Source organism: Lissotriton helveticus, chromosome 2_1, assembly GCF_964261635.1.
Source record: "Lissotriton helveticus chromosome 2_1, aLisHel1.1, whole genome shotgun sequence".
Lineage (NCBI taxonomy): Eukaryota > Metazoa > Chordata > Amphibia > Caudata > Salamandridae > Lissotriton > Lissotriton helveticus.
Genome location: NC_136059.1, coordinates 806,859,880 through 806,880,142, shown reverse-complemented (window position 1 = coordinate 806,880,142; position 20,263 = coordinate 806,859,880).

Below are 20,263 nucleotides of genomic sequence, written 5' to 3'. Positions count from 1 at the left end.
TTTCTGAGACCACAAAGTATTGGAAAGCAATCCCTGGCCACTTTAGTGACTTGCTTCTCAAGGGAAAAATGTTAATCGAAGGAAAGTCCAAGGTTATGTACAGCACCTGATGAGGGCAGCTCCATCTCTGTAGGTAGTGGCCATAAGTTTGGGAGTGAAGGCATCGGAATCTATTTGCTGAGAAGCAGAGAAATTCTGTTTTATCTCCATTTATTTTAAGGGAGTTTGCATTCATCCATTTTACGAAAGGTCTTTACAGTATCCTGTTGGTTGTTGTTAAGTGACAGGATTAGCTGTGTATCATCAGTGTACTTATTCAAAGTAATGTTGTGCGATTCTATTAGGGAGATTAGTGGCTTCATATCGGTATTGAACAGCACAGGGCTCAGCGCCGACCCTTGTGGCACTCTGTGTTGGATATATCTAAAGTCCAAACAGTAGGGGGTAGGGTCACTGCCTAGCCGTGATCTTGCAAATAGGATTTGATCCAATCTAATACAGTATCACCAACACCCAGGGATGCTAGTCTTGCTAACAGGGTGTGGTGGTTAACTGTATCAAAGACTGCCGACAGGTCAAGCAAAATTAATATTGTTACATGGCCCTTTTACATGGCACTAAATAGAGCTGCAGTGGGTCAAAAGACCACAGTCATAGGAGTGCTTCCATTGGGAGATGGCTGATCGACCTTAAAAGAGACTCCAATATCTTCTAAGATCGTGCTAATTTTCTTTTCAAAGAAGACATTCAAATCATCACATAGTTTCTCTGAGGGTATTATTTCTTGTTTCAAACACTGAGGATTAGACAAATCTTGAAAAATATAAAAGACCTTTTTTGCACTATTAGAGGCAACTACAATAGAATTCATACAAACGTCAGGTTTCGTTTTTTGAAACTCCCTCTTATAGCCATTCAAGATGGTCTTCAGCTGTAACATGTCATTTTTAGGTTTGGCCTGTGCTGCACGCATGCGCTACATAGGAGGAGACCGTTAGAAAACGATTCGGCTTGTGTGCCAAAAACGTGCGCGCATTGCATTGCTTTCAATGGCAACGCATGCATGTTTGGCGATTCCCTTGCGGGAGGGAGCTTTGGCAACATATGTTTGCAATTAAATTCCAAACAGATGGTGCCCAAGGCTGGAGAGCAGAGCAGCGTTGAAACAGCCTGGTAGAGATCACTGCAGATGTGGGTGTGGGAAAGCAACCATACAGAGGTGCATGTGAGGGACTGAGAGACAGCAGCACACATGAGTGTGGGACAGCAACTATGCAGAGGTGCGTGTGAGAGACAGCTGCAGACATGAGTATGGGAGAGCAACAAGGCAGAGGTGCATGTGAGAGACTGAGAGAACGCTGCAGACATGAGTGTGGGAGAGCAACAAGGCAGAGGTGCATGTGAGAGACTCAGAGAGACTCAGAGAACGCTGCAAACATGAGTGTGGGTAAGCAATGAGGCAGAGGTGCATGTGAGAGACTGAGAGAAGGCTGCAGACATGAGAGTGGGAGAGCAAGAAGGCAGAGGTGCATGTGAGAGATTGAGAGACAGCTGCAGGCATGAGTGTGGAAGAGCAACAATACAGAGGCAGTGTGGTGTTTAGGGGCGAAAGCGGTGTTGCCTCACTCGCTTCTGGACTAGGCTCGGGGAGGAGATAAGAGAGACTGTGTACACAATGCAGCAGCTCCCTTCCTAAACAAGCATTGGCATAGCCAATAGGTCTCGCCTTTGGAACCTTATAAGTGTTTAAACATGCAACGGTTGATGTTGTTGCACCAAGGATATTGTGCTGTATAACTAAATACTTATAAGGTTCCAAAGGCAAGATCTATTGGCTATGCCAATGCTTTTTTGTGTAGCGGCTGCACCATTTTATTCCCAGTTGTTTGCACACTAACTTTGCTGTTTTCAGAGACTCATTATAACATGGGGCGGGAGATCGGTGCCAGCATTAACTTCTTCTTCAACCGCTTCTGTTTCATTTTCAATTCATCACTACATTATTTTGCTTACCTCAAGATCTCATCAATTGACTTGTTCTGCCAACAAATTAAATGCTGTTGAATCATCTTCCTAACCTCAAATCTTAATCCTGTCACAAACTGAGGCACAAAACGTCCCATATTCCTGAATTAAAGTTTTCCATTCCACTATGCTGTTTAAACATTTGCAACAATTAGGGTGGGCAGAGCTCATAGAATTTCACTCAGCGGAATTCCACGGAGTTGCATTAAAACTCTGTGAGATTCTACAGAGTTCCGTGAGTGGGTAGAATTCAGCACATTGCGCTGCTTGGACTGATTTTTATCCCCCAGATCCTGTTCCGCACTGTACATTCAGCACGAACAGCACCATGCTGCTCGCCATAGGGCACTGCTTCTTTCTGATGCTCGAGTAGATTTCCTACTCAAGAGGCAGTTTTCTCAACATGAATGGTTGCGACTTCCCTGAATCACCTGCATTTAGAAACTCTCACCAGGAGACATTCTAGAGACTGATAATCATGCTGGGGTGCAACTTAATGTTCACGAGCCGTGTATGAGAAAAAACTCTGTCACGCGGCGCTTGGCTGAGCTTTGCCAGAACTCTGCGATACTCGAGACGCATGGAGTGGGCAAAACGTCACAAACTAAGTAAGTGGAGTGAAATTTTCTGCCCACCCCTAGCAAAAATCCCCATTAAAAAACATGCACAGTCTCTTTAGGCTCCCGAATTGTTTTGTCAATCTCAATCAATGTCCTTCGTCTGTATCTTCCCTTAGGTATCTGTTGATACTTTATCATCACCAAAAGCCACTAACCATGCGATATCGGATCTCTGGGTGGCTCCTTTTCTGGCCACTATATAGCCACTTTGCATTCTCCCCGAAAATAACTCTGCACTACACTGTCGAGAGGGGTATTGAAATCTATCAACAAAACCAGTGAAATGTTCACCGATCGATTAACTTCAGTGTACCTCTTCATTGGCTTAGCTCTGAATTTGTGGAAATCATTAGTGAATGATGTATAATCACTCCTACTCCACAGTACACAAACGTAACCTCCACCAGGCACCTCTGAAAGGTGTCAGGAGCATTCTTCATCCCAAAGGGCATAACCCAGAATTGGTAGTGCCCATCTGGTGTGGAGAATGCTGACCTCTCTTTTGCCCCACCAGTTAGGGCGATCTGCCAGTACCCAGACGTTAGATCAAACATGCTGAGGTACCGGGCAGCCCCTGACCGATCATTGAGTTCATCAGCTCTGGGGATGGGGTTCGCGTCAGTCCTGGTGACTGAATTCAGTCCTCGGTAGCCCACAAAGAACCTGAGTTCTAGCATGGCACCCGGTGCGACAGCCTTTGGGACCAAGAACACTGGGCTGGGCCAAGGACTGTTAGAGGACTCAATCACACATAAGGAAAACATCTTGGAGACCTCCACCTTGATGTAAGCTCTGACCCTGTCAGTCACTCTGTAAGCTTTGTCATCCATATCATGGATGCACCCCTCAGTGACTCCAGGAGCCAGGGAGAACAGATCAGAGAATTGTCCAAACAGTTGGCGACAGTCATTCTACTGCTCAGGGGTCAGGGTGGAAGAGAGGTTTACACCATTCACTGACCCATCTTGCTCTGTTGCAGAATGGAGGTCAGAAAGAGCCTCAGTCTCATCCTCCATTCCAGCATTTGTTGCTAGGAGCATGCTCACTTCGGATCTCTCCAAGTGGGGTTGTAGGCGGTTGACATGAAGGACCCGCAAAGGGTTCTTGGGAAACCGTATGATGTCACCAAGTAGTGACATCATTCTTGTGCTCCACCACCTGAAATGGTCTGGTCCTCTTATCCTAGAGCGCACAGGGTTCCACTGGGGCCATGACACAAATTTTCTGACCAGGCTCAAGCTCAATCAGAGTGGCATTCTGATCGTACCAGCACTTCATCTCTTCTTGGCTGGCTTCCAAATTTGCCTGAGCGAGTTACCTGAAATTCCGGAATTGGTTTCTGAAGGCCAGCAAGTAGCTATATACATCCTGGGGAGGTTTCCTGGGAGCTTTCTCCCAGCCTTCCTTTACCAAACTCAGAGGTCCTCTTACAGCAGTTCAAAGGGGGCTGAACCGTAAGGACTTCTGTGGCATCTCTCAGTAATAAAAGAGAAGACATGGCAAGAGGACATCCCACTTATGCCTCATAGGTTCTTCACAACCCATAATCATGCCTTTGAGGGCCAGGTTGAATCTCTGAAGCAGCCCATTACCTTGGGGGTGGTAAGGAGTGGTAAACTTATAAGTTACCCCACACTCCTGCCACAGGGACTTCATATACTTGGAAATGAAGTTTGTATCACAGTCTGACACCACCCCTCTGGGGAACCCCACACGGGAGAAAATCCCCATCAATGCACGTCCCACCACGGGGCCGTCATTATCCTGAGAGGGATGGCTTCCGGGCACCAGGTAGCATGGTCCGCCAAGACCAGGATAAACCTGTTGCCCATGGCTGTCTTGGGGTCCAGAGGCCCACAATGTCAATGCCTACCCTTTCAAAGGGGATGCTGACCACAGGGAAGGGCTGAGAGGAGCCTTGTGCTTCCTCCCACTCTTTCCACTTGGCTGGCAAGTCTGGCAGGTCCTGCAATGAGTATCTGAACTCTTGCGCATCTGGGGCCAATCAAAGTGGATGACAAGCCTTTCAAAGGTCTTGTCCTGCCCCAGATGACCAGCTACATCATGAGCCAAACCCAGTAGGAAGGCTCTGAAGCGCTAGGGTACCACCAGCACACAGGCTGACCCAGGCTCAGCAACCTTAGGCTTGCTATACAGGAGACCATTCTCCCAGTAGATCCAATGTGATTCAGCCTGATCACCTGCTGCCTGGTTCGGGGACTTCTTCTGTTCTTCACAGAATTCCTCCCTGGAGGTTCCTCCTTCTTGCTGCTAATGGGTCAGCTAAGGCAGGTCCCCCAGTTCGGCCACTTGCTCCCCTGTGGGTTCCAGGGCATCCCCCTCAAGGTCTGCTTCCTCCTGGGAACAATGGGGCTGGTTTCCCACGCCCCTACCTCTTCTCTTTAAGGCAGGTACCTGGGCCATACTTTCAGGCTCCAGGTCCTCGTGATCACCCTTACTGGCTGCCATAGACCAAGTGGTCGCACACGCCCACTCAGGCAGACCCAACATCTCTAAATGAGATCTTCTCTCCACCTTAGCCCAAGGAGAGCTCTCTAAATCATTGCCCAGCAGACAATCCACAGGCATGGCTGGCCTCACAACTACTTGGAGAGTACCTGAAACCCCCCCACTCAAAGGGAACCTGAGCCACCTCACACTGGGACTCTGAGTTGTCTGCAGCACCTACAGGGAAGAATGCATGGGGGATCACCTGCTCCTTGGATACCAGCCGACAACTGACAGCTGACACACTGGCCCCGGTATCTCTCAGAGCCTCCACCCTATGGCCATTGATGGTCACCCTCTGCCTGCATTTCTTAGTGTTATCAGGTAGCTGGGTCCTAGGGACCACCTCACAATTTCCTAAAGAGACAAGGCACACTTCTGCAGGACCCCACCCACCTTGGGCACCCATCTCCTCCCTCCCCAGGCTACACTGGCCATCTGATAGGGTGGTGCACAGGGTGATGCATTGGGATCTCTCTGGGTACACTGGGGATCATACCAACAGTGGCCTATTTGACCACACTTAAAACATTTAGAGGGGCCCCTGTGAACAGGTTTACCTGTCGGGCCTCTGGCTTCTTCTAAAGGGGAGGCAGGGAACCCTTCCCTTGGTTCCTTGGGAATTACTTTGGGGCCCTTTCTGGTACTCCCTCTGTTTACCCTTGTCCCCCCACTCTTTTGCTGGAGACCCTGCACACCTTTGAGAAAGTCTCCCACATTACACTAGTTGACCCGGGTACTCACCCTGCGGTCTACCTCCTCAGCAAGCTTCCTAGGGTTAGTTAGCTTGCTATCAATAAGGTACTGACATAGCTCTGGATTACCAGAAAAGTGCTCCCATGCAAGCAAATCATAGAGCTCCTGAAAAGTTCTCACTTTGCTACCCTTCACCCAACCATCCATAGCTCTGCAAAAGAAAGACACATATTCCACCCAGGTAGTTGCCTCCAGCTTCTTACAATTCTTGAACCTCTGTCTATAGAGTTCTGGGGTCAACCCATACCTGCTGGTCATCAGGGCTTCCTTAATGTGGGCATAAAGCATCCTATTCTCACTGGGTAGGTCTAACAAAGTATCCCTCCCATCACTAACAAAGCGGCCCCACAACCCCACTTGCCAATCCTTCTCAGGGACCCGGTGGGCCAACATTGCCATTTCATGGGCTGCAAACCACTGCCCAATATGTTTATGCCTATGAAAATCCTTGATGACATCTTTAGGGAAATATACTCTTCCTCCTGCAGGCACAGATGGTGCACTGCCACTAGAGGGATTCATTTCTAAACTTCTAGCTTTGATTTCCAACTCCCTCAACATTCTCTCATGTTCTAATCTCATTCTCTCCCTTTCCAATGCTAACTTGTTATTTTCAAACTCCAGCTTCGTATTCTCTAGGTCCCTTTGACCCACGATCCTGAGCTTGATCAGCTCCGTTTCATGCACTCTACTTCTCTCCCTGTCCTCCAGCTCTCCTGGGGTCAGTCTCTTGGAAGAAACACTGCTGCTGGCGGGGAAGGTACTCTCTCCCCGGCTGGACCCAATGGCCCATCTAGCTGCCCATGTGTACCCTCAGTCAATCAATCAAAAAATCATGGATTTATAAAGCGTGCTACTTACCCGTGAGGGTCTCAATGTGCTGGGGAGGGGGTGGGGGTGCAGCTCCGGTTTAGTGGAAGAGCAGGTGTGGAGGGTGGGGGGGCGTCTGTTGTTGACAGGCAGCTTGTTCCAGGCTTTGGCTGCGACATAGGAGAAAGCTCTTCCGCCTGCTCTGGGTCTGCGAATGCGGGGGGTTTCTGCGAGGGCAAGGTCAGCGGGACAAAGATTCCTCTTGGGTACGTAGAAAGAGACTCTCTCGTTCAGGTATTTGGGTCCGATGTTGTGGAGTGATTTGTAGGCATGGACGAGCAGTTTGAAGTTTACTCTCTTCTCAACGGGGAGCCAGGGGAGGTCACGTAGGTGTTGGGTCATGTGTTCGTTCCATGGGGTTCTGAGGACAAGTCTGGTTGCTCAGTCCCCTCCACATGCTATGGGGCATTTCTAGCTTCCAACCAGGCCCTCAACGCCTTTTGGAACTCATCCTTCTTGGGGAGGCCTGGAGTAGCAACTTTAAATTTTCTACAGAAGGAACCTTTCTTCCTCAAAATCTAGATCCATAGACGCGTTGGATGCTGTTTTACTCATGGCAATAAGAATTGGCAGTCCTTAGCAAAAAATAACAGTCCTAAGAGAGAAAAAAAAATTCTACCAAAATGCATGTGGTTGCGTTTGGTCCCCACTCACTAGTAGTGTACACCAATCACTGTATATGAGTCACAAATGCAAGTCCAGAATTTTCACCGCTGACCACCAATGTTAGAACTGGGGTCCGTAGTTGGCAATGGTTTGGACCTTTGTCCAAAAAGGGACCCTAGCTTCTAGTCAGGGTAAGGGGGCTACACTCCTAAAATAACCCCATCTCAACCCTGTGGTAGCTTGGCACGAGCAGGAAGGCTTATCTCAGAGGCAGTGTGTAAAGCATTTGTGAACACATACAGTAATACAGTGAAAACACTACAGATGGACACCACACAGGTTTTATAAAAATAAGTATTCTTTATATACACTTAACACAAGACCCAAATGACAAAAATCCACAATACAGTATTAAGAAAAATGACTTTTAGATGTTAGAAATAGCTTAGTTCAAAGATGATGGTAAATGCAACATGTTTCTCACAATGTACCTTTGGATGCGTCACACAAGATAAACAAAAGTTTCACAGGGAGAACGATGCGTCGGATCCTTGCTTCAGGGAGGGCGAAGCATTGGTTCCTCAGTGCTTGCGGAAAGTAGGCGATGCGTCTGTTCCTTACCAGAGAGGAGGTGATGCAGTGATCTCGTGTTGCTTTCTGGTTGCGATGCGACAAGATGGCACTTCAATGCGATGCGACGATTCGGTGAAATGCGACAAGATGGCGTCTTTGATGCAATGTAACGTTGTGAAGGTGATCCATGCACGCTCGACGGGCGTGCTGCAACTCTGCAACTTCTGAGCCGTGACAGGCCCTGCGAGACTCTTCTCCTGTGATGCGACGGCGACCCTTGCGGTGGCGACATGCTTCTCCAGTGATGCGATGAGAAACAGCTGCGACGGAGACACGCTTCTCCGGTGATGCGAAGGCGACCCTTGCGGTGGCGACATGCTTCTCTGATGATGCGACAGCAACAGGTGCAGATCCGACATGCTTCTTCTCATTGAGTCGAGCTTCCAGCTCCCAAAAATACTCAGGCTTCTTCAGACAGAATGCCCAGCAAGGAAATTCCGGGGGAGCTGGTGGTGAAGTCTTGTATCCCTGAGAATTCAGCAGGAGGCAAGCTCAATTCAAGCCCTTGGAGATTCTTTTCAAGATGATGACAGTTCAAATACAAATTCCTTCTTCTTTCGATGGCAAATAAGCAACTACTGCAGGCCAACCCCAGAAAATAGCACACTTGCACAAGGGGAGTCAACTCTGTCAGCTTTTTATGGTTTCTCTCCTTGGCAAAGGTTCGTCTTCATTCTCAGAAGTGAGTTAAAGTCTTGGGGTCTTGGCCCCAATAATTATACCAATGAATCCTTTGTCCTCTGAAGGCAGAGGGTGCCTGTGCCTGGCCAAAACCAGTTCTGTGCAGCTTCCTGGCAGGAGGTGGAGACAGCATTGTTGAAAGCAGACCCGGCCCAGGTAGCTGAAAGGACATCTCCTCCCCCTATTCTCTATTCTATGAATGCTCAGGGGATTGAAAGGAAATCTCCACCCTCCACTCTCTGTGCAGCCAAGGTCCTAGTCAGCCCAGCCCTGACTCATCAGACTGCTGGAGCCCAAGCCCTCCTATCACTCTGAAACCAGACATGCAATACACAGCCCAGAAGAGGCAGCGTGGAATGTTTGGTAAGAAAATACCTACTTTCTAAAAGTGGTATTTTCAAACGCAGAATATAAAAATCATCTTTACTAAAAGATGTATTTTAACATTCTGAGTTTAGGCATACAAAATTCATTTTTCTACCATGTTCCCTGGGACAGTTAGGATTATAAGATGTTATAATCAAACTGCCCATTCTGGCCTATGAGGACAGGTAGCCTTGCAATAGTGAAAAACAAAATTGGCTGTAATTCACTATTAGGACATGCCACCCACACCAGGGTATGTCCTACCTTTTACTTACAATGCACCCTGCCCTTGGGTCTACCTTAGGGGTGGCTAACATGTAGAAAAGGGAACGTTTAGGGACTGGTAAGTGGGTGCACTTAGAAATTCGACATGGCAGTACTAGACTGCACACAGGCTCTGCAATGGCAGGCCTGAGACACACTTTACAAGCTGCTTCTGTCAGTGGCACAATCAGTGCTGCAAGCCCACTGGCAGCATTTGATCTACAGGCCCTGGGCACCCATGGTGCACTGTACTAGGGTCTGACAAGTAAATCAAATAAGCCAGTCATGGATTCACTAATCCATTACAACAATTTACGATAGGGAGCACTTGTACTGTGGCTCTGAATAGCAGTGGCACAGTGCCCAAAGCATCTAAACCAGCAAAAACATATTAAAAACAGAGGAGGCAACAGCGAAAAATGGAAGTGAGACTCACGCCAATGGTGCTAGGTCTAACACTAACTGTCGTTGTAAAGCAAACAGGTAACTCATTCCAGAATTGGAATTACTGCTTAGAAGTGTGGAAGTTGATACTGAGACGTAGTATGATTTTTTGCATGTCTGCCAGACACTCGTTCTTCCCTGCATGCGCACACAATGCAACAATACAATTTAGCTTAACAAATTGTTCAAAAATGTACCGGAAGGTAAAGAAACAACCCATATTATTTTTACAAAGAAAAATAGACAAACGTCCGCTTTATACCCTATTGCATAAAAGCCTTAGCGTGCACAGCTTGTCCAAATCAACGCCACCATATTCAGCCCTGCCAAGTACCACCCGTCTGGCGTTAGACTAACGCTTTTCAGTGTGGTGATCTGCATCACCGCTCTGAAATGCAAAATCATGCATAACAGGCATTGCACCTCCTCGGGTCGCAGTGCTGCTAATCAATGCTGGTGTAGTATTATTTCCATGTGGCCACCGTCTGTTTTCAGGTGTTTCCCCGGTCTCCTGAATGTGATGCGGTAAATTTTGCTGTGCAGTACAGCTGCGGGTGTGGTAGTCTTGTAATGAATGTCCCTTTTCTATTCCCAAAAATGTTGCCGCATTTTCGTAGTGTGTCCATAAAGTTAGGTCTTGCCAGGATGTGTTGCAGGCACGCGAGTGAGCCATGAACCAGTGTCAGCCGTTTTGAGTGTGAGATCTGCAAGGACTGGTTCCTGACGGGAGCTAGGGGCATGAGAAGGGCACCAGAGTGACCCGGGATAACCTCCGCCTCCCTGTGGGGAGCGATGTGCAAAACCGGCCGCTCTGCATGGCGGCACCTGGATCTAAGATTCCAACAAGATGACACCACAGCACCGAAGTGCCCAGTTTCATTGCTGTTTTGTTACTGGGGAGAACGGAAATAACGATGAGTAAGTGTTAAAGGAATGACACGTGGGTGTCTGTTTCCAGGCTGATTCCTACTTGTTTTCTTCTAAACTTTCACATTGTGGTAATAGCTACTTTCAGCAGCAGACATACCGAAATAAAAAACAAAAACGTTAATTGTGAGGTCCCGTAACTCCTTTGACCTAGGTGTATTGGTAACTCTTACCTGTGTCAGAGCGTGGATTTCTTCAGATGCAAGATAGATATATAGCTGCACTGATTTGGGGTGTTACATTGAGTAATTGCTAAATGTGTGACAATGGTTTCTGCAAGCATTACTGTACCCAGGTGACATTGTATTGATACCGCACATTACACTCTCAGAGAGCATAGACATAACCTCCCCTCCCCTTACTGCCATGAATTATTGCTCCTCAGAGGGTTAGCGCCTCCAGTCATCTCTTGTAGTTCCACCTGTTACTGTGGTCAGTCATCTCGTACCCATCCAATGCCTGTTGGCCCTCCCACGGTTCTCAATGCTCCTCTTTTGACTAGAGTTCATCCAGAGGCATGCTCTAACAGTCTACTATATTGCCTCATCCACCCTCTCAAGTTTGGGCCTCTGCCCTCTGGTAGCAGGCCCGTGAGGCCCAATTTACACACACACAGAAGAGGCCTCAGGTTCCCCTCGGTCCAGCAGGTGTTGTATTAATGCACATACCGACCTTGCTCCGCAGACGAGCTGATTGAGTTGAGGGTCTAGGTGCCTACCATGGCGCAGGGAGCTGTGGCCTAACTCTAGTCTGGGAGCCTCAGTGGCACCTCTGCACATACAGCTTCAGGCTCGGATCTCCCTCCTCTCACACTCCTGGCTAAATGGACGAACCACTTCAGCACAGGGCAGTCTATACCACATAGTCCTAAAACATGTTAGATCCCAGTTGCACCCTACCTCAGACAGAAGATCACAGAGGAGGTACTAGAGGGTAGGTCACTGGGTCTTACTGTGATGTTAGCATCCCTGAAACAGACTGATTACTCATAGATGAAAGCAGCTCTTTTTGGAAGGTTTAATCTGACTACAGATTAGCATTTCAAAAAACTATGCAGCATTTCTACGCAGAGTAACCAGATATTATGGAAGGCCTAATTGAACCTTGAATGAACTGCCACTTTTAAAGTGCTGAAGTAAGTGTAACCTGGTGCAGGCAAACCTTTGATTTCTGCAGTACTAATTAGTACTACTGTTACTACCACTACAATGGTTATAAGTGTACCTATAATACATTTGCCTCTACGGTTTAGAATTCCAGACTCCATTCTAAAGTAGATCCAGACATATTTCTAGTGGAGACACAGCAGCTACAGAGTCTCTTTTCTCCATTAGACTCCACTAGTGCAAAGCAGAAAATGCAAAAGTCTCTTAAGCAAAACTTCCAGTAATTTTCTTCAGTTTCTTTTCTTTTTATTTCCACGCAATTATTTACACAAGTTCATAAGACTTCCTTAACCCTACTCCATCTTCTTCTGAATAGAAATCCCTAAATGTATTCTTCATCCACTCGGGCCTAAGTGATCTTCTTAAACACTCTGATAAAGTTCATAAAAGTTCATTCAACATCCCTGATAAGCTCTAAGCCCAGTTGCTCTACGATCACTTGTAATAGATCAGCCCTCAATTCTTCCTCTTCTTCCAATGAGGGTTCTATGCCCAAAGGAGGGAAAACAACAGCATTCAATATCAGAGATAGGAGGCCACTCAACCTTGGTGAGTAAGAACCTGCCAATGAAAGAAGAGCATGCAAATCAGTTCCCCGGAATATTCAGCAGGACTTCGATTATCAGCACTGATGTCCCAGGGCTTGCCCTTGTCGGCACTGGCAGGCAGATAGGTCCACTCAGGAGAGGACTACCTCCACCAAGGCACCCTAACCACTTTGGACTTTCTCTCACTTTCAGCCTTGCTTTGCTCAGATGTAGACGTTTCAACTATTGGTGCGAGCTCTCTTTCAGATGTGAGTCTTAGGTTTCTTCTCTGCTCTCTTTCTGGCCAGATCTCCTTCAGGTTTGTGCTCGGTCCAGACTGCACTTGTCTCCTCACTTCACTAGCTCCTTTGCCGGGGTTGGGCTCTTTCTCAGACACCAGTATTCTCTATCCTTCAGAACCAACGTCAGTATCTTGCTCAACTGAACTCCCCTTGGTTGCTCTAGAACTTGTTCAGCCCCCACCGGTCCCTCTACAGCTTGGCTTGCTCTCTCATGTGACTCTCCTGTCACTTCTGTCACTGATTCTGGGTGAGGAGCTGTTTCTTCAGAGGGGCTCAGAGCTCTTTGAGTACCTAGGTCTGATTCAAACGTATTTGGAAATCTGAACCTCGTAATGAGCTTCCTCAACAGCTTAGCTACTGTGAGCCTTTCACACCGTCTAGTTGGATAGGCTTCAACCCAACGAGAGAATATGCACACCTCATGTACCTCAATCCATTGCACATGAACATTTAAACAATATGCAACTGCATCCTATGAAAAGGACCTCCTGCCTTCCCAATGTGGCACAGTGTAACAACAGTCCATTTCCCTGCATTCATTTGCTGACACGTTACAAATCGGTGGCACAATGCTTCTGCAACCACCCGTTAACTTCGGTTGAACCAAGTCTCCCTGAACAGCCTCGCCATCGCATCTCTTCCTACATTGCTGAGTCATGAATCTGCCTTGCCATTGGGTACAACAAGGAGTTAGGCAGAAATGCTCTGTCAGTTGACACCCAAATATCATCCTCCCTCTTCACACAACCTGCTCTGATGCAGTCTGACTTTTCTTCTTCAGAAACATCCTTCTGCAGATGCCTCACCTCATCCAAAGTATTGGCAGCAGCCAGCATCATATTGAAATTGGTCACCTCTGGGTCCTCGTTTCTGTATTCTCCATTGAAAGTACATGCATTCGAAGCACAATAACGTGCAACTTCCTCTGCATATCAATTTCCTTAAATAACATATTCAGTTCCCTTACATTGTGCAGAACACCTCATGACTGAAATTTCCTTTAGCAGCCCCAGTGCTTCCAACAATTGTCTCACAATTTCCCCATTTCTTAGCAGTGACCAAGACAAAGTCATGAATCTCCGTTGAGACCATACCTGTCTGAAGTCATGAACTACACCAAACCCATACTGGCTGTAGGTATAGATCGTCACTCGGATATTCTCAGAAACACAGCATGCATGGGTCAAGTCAATAAGTTCTGCCACCTGTGAGGACTATATTCCTTGTAACCAAGCGGCTTCCACCACTCCCGAAACAGGACAGACAACAAAAGCTGTTCTCAGATTTCCTTCATTGTCTCTTAAACCTGAGCCATCAACAAACAGAACATAATCAGGGTCAGACAGTGGTTCATCGACAATGTTTGGTGCACAGTTCAGTGACATTGAGATAGTCATGGTATTCACTTTCTTCACCCTCAGAATTTGGAACCGGTAACAAGGTAGAAGTGTTTAACACATAACAGCACTTCAGAGTGACATTTTAATCAGCCAAAATCACTTGGCCATATCTTGTCAATCAGTTATTGGTCAAATGCTGTGTCTTCGTTCTCATCAAAACCATTTCCACTGAATGCGGAACATACACTGTCAATGGATGACCCATCATGATGCTCTCTCATCGTTCAATACTTACACCGGTTGCAGCAATGGATTTAAGGCATCCTGGCAATGCTAACGCTACTGGATCTAATGTAGCAGAGAAATAGGCCACTGGTCTACGGGCACTTCTATGTACTTGTGTGAGTACATAGAGCGCACAACCTTCTCGTTCATGACAGAATAACAAAAACGCTTTGTTGTAATCAGACTTTCCTCAAGCTGAAGCATGACACAGACTCTCTCTCAGCTCCAGGAAGGCAAGCAAGCAAACGTTATCCAATGGCACCGGATCTGACACATCTGTGTGTGCCAACATTGGCAAAGCCTTAGCCATCAGAGAGAAGTTGGGAATCCACTGTTGACAGTAGCCTACCATTCCCAAAAACATCCTGACCTCTTTCTGAGTCCATGGCAGATTCATATGCATGATTGCCGATAGGCGTTGTGGTGACACCTTTCTCTTGCCTTTCTCAATTAGATTTCACACAGACTGTACTTTGTGCATGCAATATTGGACCTAGCCTGGGGGACACATTATGTCCATTTTCAGCCAGGTGATATACCAGCGCAATGGTTTCATCTCTGCTTGCTTTCCTCATATTCGATGCGATCATAAGATCATCAATATACTGAACCAGAACCGAGTTTGGAGGTAAGAGTAAGGACTCAAGATTCTTCTTTGAAATCTGGTTAAAGATAGTTTGGCTTTCAGTATACCCTCGTGGTATACAACACCGTGTTAGGGCCTGATTTCCGAGCTGGAAAGTGAATACAAATTTGCTCTATTCATGTAGTGGAAATGAGAAAAAGGCTTGGCAGAGATTGTGAACCACTCAGCTTCACATGGGATTTGGAACAATATCACAGATGGATTTGGTACCACAGGACAAGGAACCACTATATTGTTAAACTTTCTGAGGTCTTGGACAATGTCATATTTACAGCTAGGCTTCTGCAACCCCATAATTGGAGAATTGCATGAACTCCTCAGAATTCCTTTCAGAATACCCCGTTCAATCATGGAGTTAATCACAGGTGTGATACCCACCACAGCTTCAGGTGTCCACTTGTACTGAGGTGTTCTTGGAAATTCAGCGTTTGGCTTGACCTGTATGTGGACTGGTTCAACTACTTTTATGAGTCCAATTTCTTCCCCCTGTGAAATCTCACACTATCATTGAGACTGTGTCTCTAAGGTCTAAAGGGATATCCTCCACCGTCAGCAGAGAAAACATTGTGACATACAGATTCTGATTCGCCAATTTGAAAACAATATCCTCATCATTTGTCTGCAGTTCAATTCCCTTCTGTGTGCAATATATGGTGCAATTCAGTTTGCACAACAAGTCATGAGCCATCAAACATACAGGACTGGAGTCATGCACCATAAACTAATGACGGTCCGAAAAGTACCCAATCCTCATAGGTATCTCCTCAGTTAGAGGATTTGACATTCTTGTGTTAGCAGCGTCTACAACTTGGCTCGATCATTCTGAGAGGTCTAGGCTTGGGGCTTCTGCTGTTCTGACAGTAGAGCAGGTAGCACCAATGTCAATCAAGAGTGTAATTGGGTGACCATCCAAATCTGCCTCAATATAGGGTCCTCTCTGGTCCACCTCTAAGACTGCACCAAGTGTACAGTCTTCCTCACCTCTCAGGCACCTTCATGAGGATGAGTCTAGGCCAAACTCATCAAAAGATTCTATTAGCAGCATTTCGTGGGACATTTGATTTCCCTGTGATATAATTGGAGGCTGTAGTACTAGCATTACATGACCCTGAGCCCCCCTGCCAGTATTCTGTGATCTCGGCCTCATCACAGTCAGTATCTGTGCCACATAAGTTTGTCCCTGACTAAATCCTCCATCTTGCTCTTGATTTGCAGGATTGAGACGACATTCACACTTCTAATGCTCCACCTTATTACAAAAATGCCACATGGTGGACTTCTTCAGTGTAGCAGCATCTATGCTTGTCTTTGGCTCTACCTTTTCCTTGTCCTGCCAACCTTCCATTAGTCTGCATCTGAACTCCCTCAGGGTGAGCAGCTTGTGCACAAGAAACATTTCCAACCAATGCATGTACCTGTCTCTTATTTGTGCCAACACAAATTTCTCTTTCATTCTGTTATGTCTCGAGTCAACCTTGTCACTACAATACCTGGCATAATACAGAATGTAATCAACTGTCTTGTTCTGCCAAAAAATCAAATGCTATTGTATTATGATACTAATCTCGGGCCTCAATCCTTTTACGAACTTGGACATGAACTGTCCCATGTCTAATCCACTGTATTGTTTGAAGGCCTGTAACAGCCTTTCATAGTAAGTTTGAATAGGTTATTTGGGCTCTTGAGTCTTTCAATCAATTTTGACCTAATCAATATCTTGTGGGGCTATTTTAGATTGTAACCATGTAATCTCCGGATCATATTTTTTCATTACCATCGGCGACGGACCACGGTTTACTGGATACCTCTCTGGGTCCTTCTCAGGCCATTCAATGGCTATCTTGCATGCAGACCACAAGTCACTAGGCACATGCACATAACCCCACATAGCACATTCTGTAGCGGATATGCCTGTACTACTGCTCCCCCCCTGCGGAGAAGGCGGCTCCCCTGTAACCTTCTTTGCACTTTTCTTCTTTGACAGCCTTTCTTCCCATTTGTCTAACATACTCCATGCTCTCATTCCTATTGCCAGTTCCTGAATGTGTGTTTTTTTATCCAGGTACTCTTTTGTCTACTATTTCCTGGTCACTGTAAGCAAGTCTGGGATTCCTTTGCAACATCTTTGAGTTGGATCTACATCATATTTCAGTGCCAATTCCGTTAGCTTCTCATGTGCCTGTCTTGCTATCCTCGTAACATCTTTTGACATAAACAGCAATTTACCAGGTTTGTACGCCTCTATCCAGTCAATGGCTAGATTTCCACTGATTATCTCATCCAACTCAGCTCTCATCTTCAGCACATCCACCAATTTCACCTTCACTGCAGATTTTATAGTACCCTGACTCACTTGCATATTCTAATTCTCCTTAGTAATACTGTGATCTCTAAGCCATGACTCTAAATGTGCTGACTGTCAGGTGTTCCCTGTGTCACCTCTGTCTCACGAGGTGTGCTACTTTATACCCTGGGGAGTGTTCTCCACACTGTTAGATTTGAATCACGGCTTATTTCAGGTAAGGGCCTTGCAGTATGAGAGCTACTCTGAACTAAAGAAGGGTCTGCTGTCACTACATACAGAGTACTTGAGTTCTTAGGAGTCAGTGGAACAAAACCCCCACTAATGTTCGCTCATCTGCCCTGCAGTTTGGCTTCAGTACCCATGTGTGGTGGTTGATTTTCATTCCCTGTTGAGTTCAAGTCATATATGGGAGCGATAGGCCTAATCTGGACCGGTTCTGTGAGAGCTTCCGGTAGTCTTGAAGCAGCATTAAGGTTTCACTGATCTGAGCCTCCTCTTATACCTGTTCCCACCTCTTCCCTCCTTTCTATGAACCTCAATCCTGTCCATATCACTCCCACAATACCAGAATCTGGGGCTACTGGCACTGACACACTCTTGTGTTAACAGTACCATCAAGAGTTCTCCCACTTTCATCCTGTTGTCGACTGTAAGGGGGTGGACGATCAGCCAACAACCAACAACCCATTTAACAAGCCTTCATTTTTGTCACTATCCTTGTTTCCATATGCCCATTTTTCCTGTCCCTGTCTTTCGTGTCCTCACAGCTCCTAAGTGCAGGATATAATCTCTCTACCTCAATCATGTCTACTCACCATCTTTTCAATTTAGCATCCCATGTTGCCTCTTGATACGATTGCATTGCTTTCTTCATCTTTCCCTGATAGAGATCCCTCTGCTTAGCATGAGCTGCACGCATCCATGCATCTATTGCTATAAACTGTATAGTCTAGGTAACGGTTTCATATCAAACATCACTATCATCAACTGATTAAGTATCTCCAACTTGATAGTGCCATTGCATGGAAATGACAATTCACCATCCTTCTCAGTGACCTTGTGCCAATTTTGAAGCCAAATAATAGTATGAAGTCCTACCTTTGTCGCCATATAATGAGTCGGTGTATCCTCTGTTGGCGCCTCTTTGCTCACCCTAGTAGTAATACCCTCATCTCCTCGAAACATGTCTCGCAGCAGTTTAAAGCATCGCATGATTCTGCTTTTATAAAATTTCAATAATCCAAATTAAGTTACCCAAATACGACAATGCTATGATCTCGATCACCCACAGAATGTAACAGACGGTCATCAACAATCTCAGCGTGGCGTTAGACCAACAGACCTATCCCAGCGTGGCCCAATCTGACGTCACCCTTAATCTTAACAGTGGTTCACCCCCTTTCACAATCTCTCCGTACAGATTCACTCACACAATCATTTTATAATCTGTAATTGTCTGAAAATAGAGACACACATACAAGAATATACACATGGAGCGAAACCTCAACCAGCAGGGATTTACCCAAAATAGTACAGCTTACCCTTTGCGCAGAAGGTCTATTACCTGATTTACAATCATACCATCCACACAAAGCTCCCGGTCTTAGGTGGAGTCAACGACAGCGTCTCACGACAACCCCTCAACTCTTCAGCGGACAATCAATACCTTGGTGTCTTCTGCACCTTCAACATATCCTGGATCTTAGGCCACTTTGGGGCCCGATAACCTAAAATCAATTCCTTGTGCCACTTCGGACCCGACAACCACATTAACTCAGTCCTCACCTCCACTTGCGCCCATTGGTTCAGTTCTTCTTCAATGTCGATCCTTCAATGGTTCTTTTTAGCAGCATGAAAGTGTAAAGGGGAGTAAAGTTTCATAAATCAATTTAGTATCCAGGGTAACTCAATACATGGCTACACAATAACTCAGATCGACAACCAAATGAAGGTTAGTTAAAATGTATTACAAATTCAGAAATAGTTGAACATACACAAATTTCAGCGTGAGTGTATAAAAATACAAAGGAAACAGGAGAAATCCGTATCTCCTGAAAAGATTTACTCAATGCAGCATTACAAAAAACTACAAGTTTAATGGCCATTATGCATGAAATCAGGAAGCAAATGCTAAGATCCCCCTGCATTGGCACTTCATTGGTGTAAAGAATTTAATTCTAACTATCACTACTCTAACTCTAGACGTGTCATCCGAAAATTAGTATTCAGGCAATAAATTCAAAAGAGAAAAATTGTCAGTGGTTGGAGCCTTCCCAAGGAGTAACTCCACCATAAGATGGGTCAATTGCAAGAAGCTATAAATAGGAAAAGGAGCAAGCAAGCACTCAGGTGATCTCTGTCAAGAGGGCACAAGGTAATGGGATGTCTGTCCCTCTCTACAGTGCATCATATACCCAAAGTTGTATTCAGCAAATGTTCCATAATGCTTTTCTCACACATACTCTACTGCAGGCTCAGTCAAGAATGTTCCATGACGTTGATTCCTTCCACAGCCTTTTCCATGTACGCCCCTCTGCAACAGTTCGTCTTTGATCTCCCTCCACCTTATCTTTGCCAGGGCAAGCTAACTGTAACTCCTTCATTTTTCAACTATTTAATGAAAACAATACCCTACTCTAAACTAACAAGCGTGAGTCCACCTGCAATGCAAAATATGGGAACAAATAACATTCTACAAGACTCACATGAGAATCTAAACATTAATTTCAGAAACAAGAATATTTCAAAATGTACTGTGGACTCAGGCCTAAAACTTATGCTAAAATAATAAAGACACTTTGGGGCACGTGCATCAAGGTAATTTGCAATCGCAAATGTTGCGAATCGGTAAAAAAGGCTGTTTGCGATTGCAAAATAGCTCACTCCAATGCATGAAGCCCCTTCGCAGATTATTATCAAAAATCGCAAAATATAGCGTTTACCTAAATAGCGAATCTGTCATTACGATTCGGTATTAAATAACCACTAATAA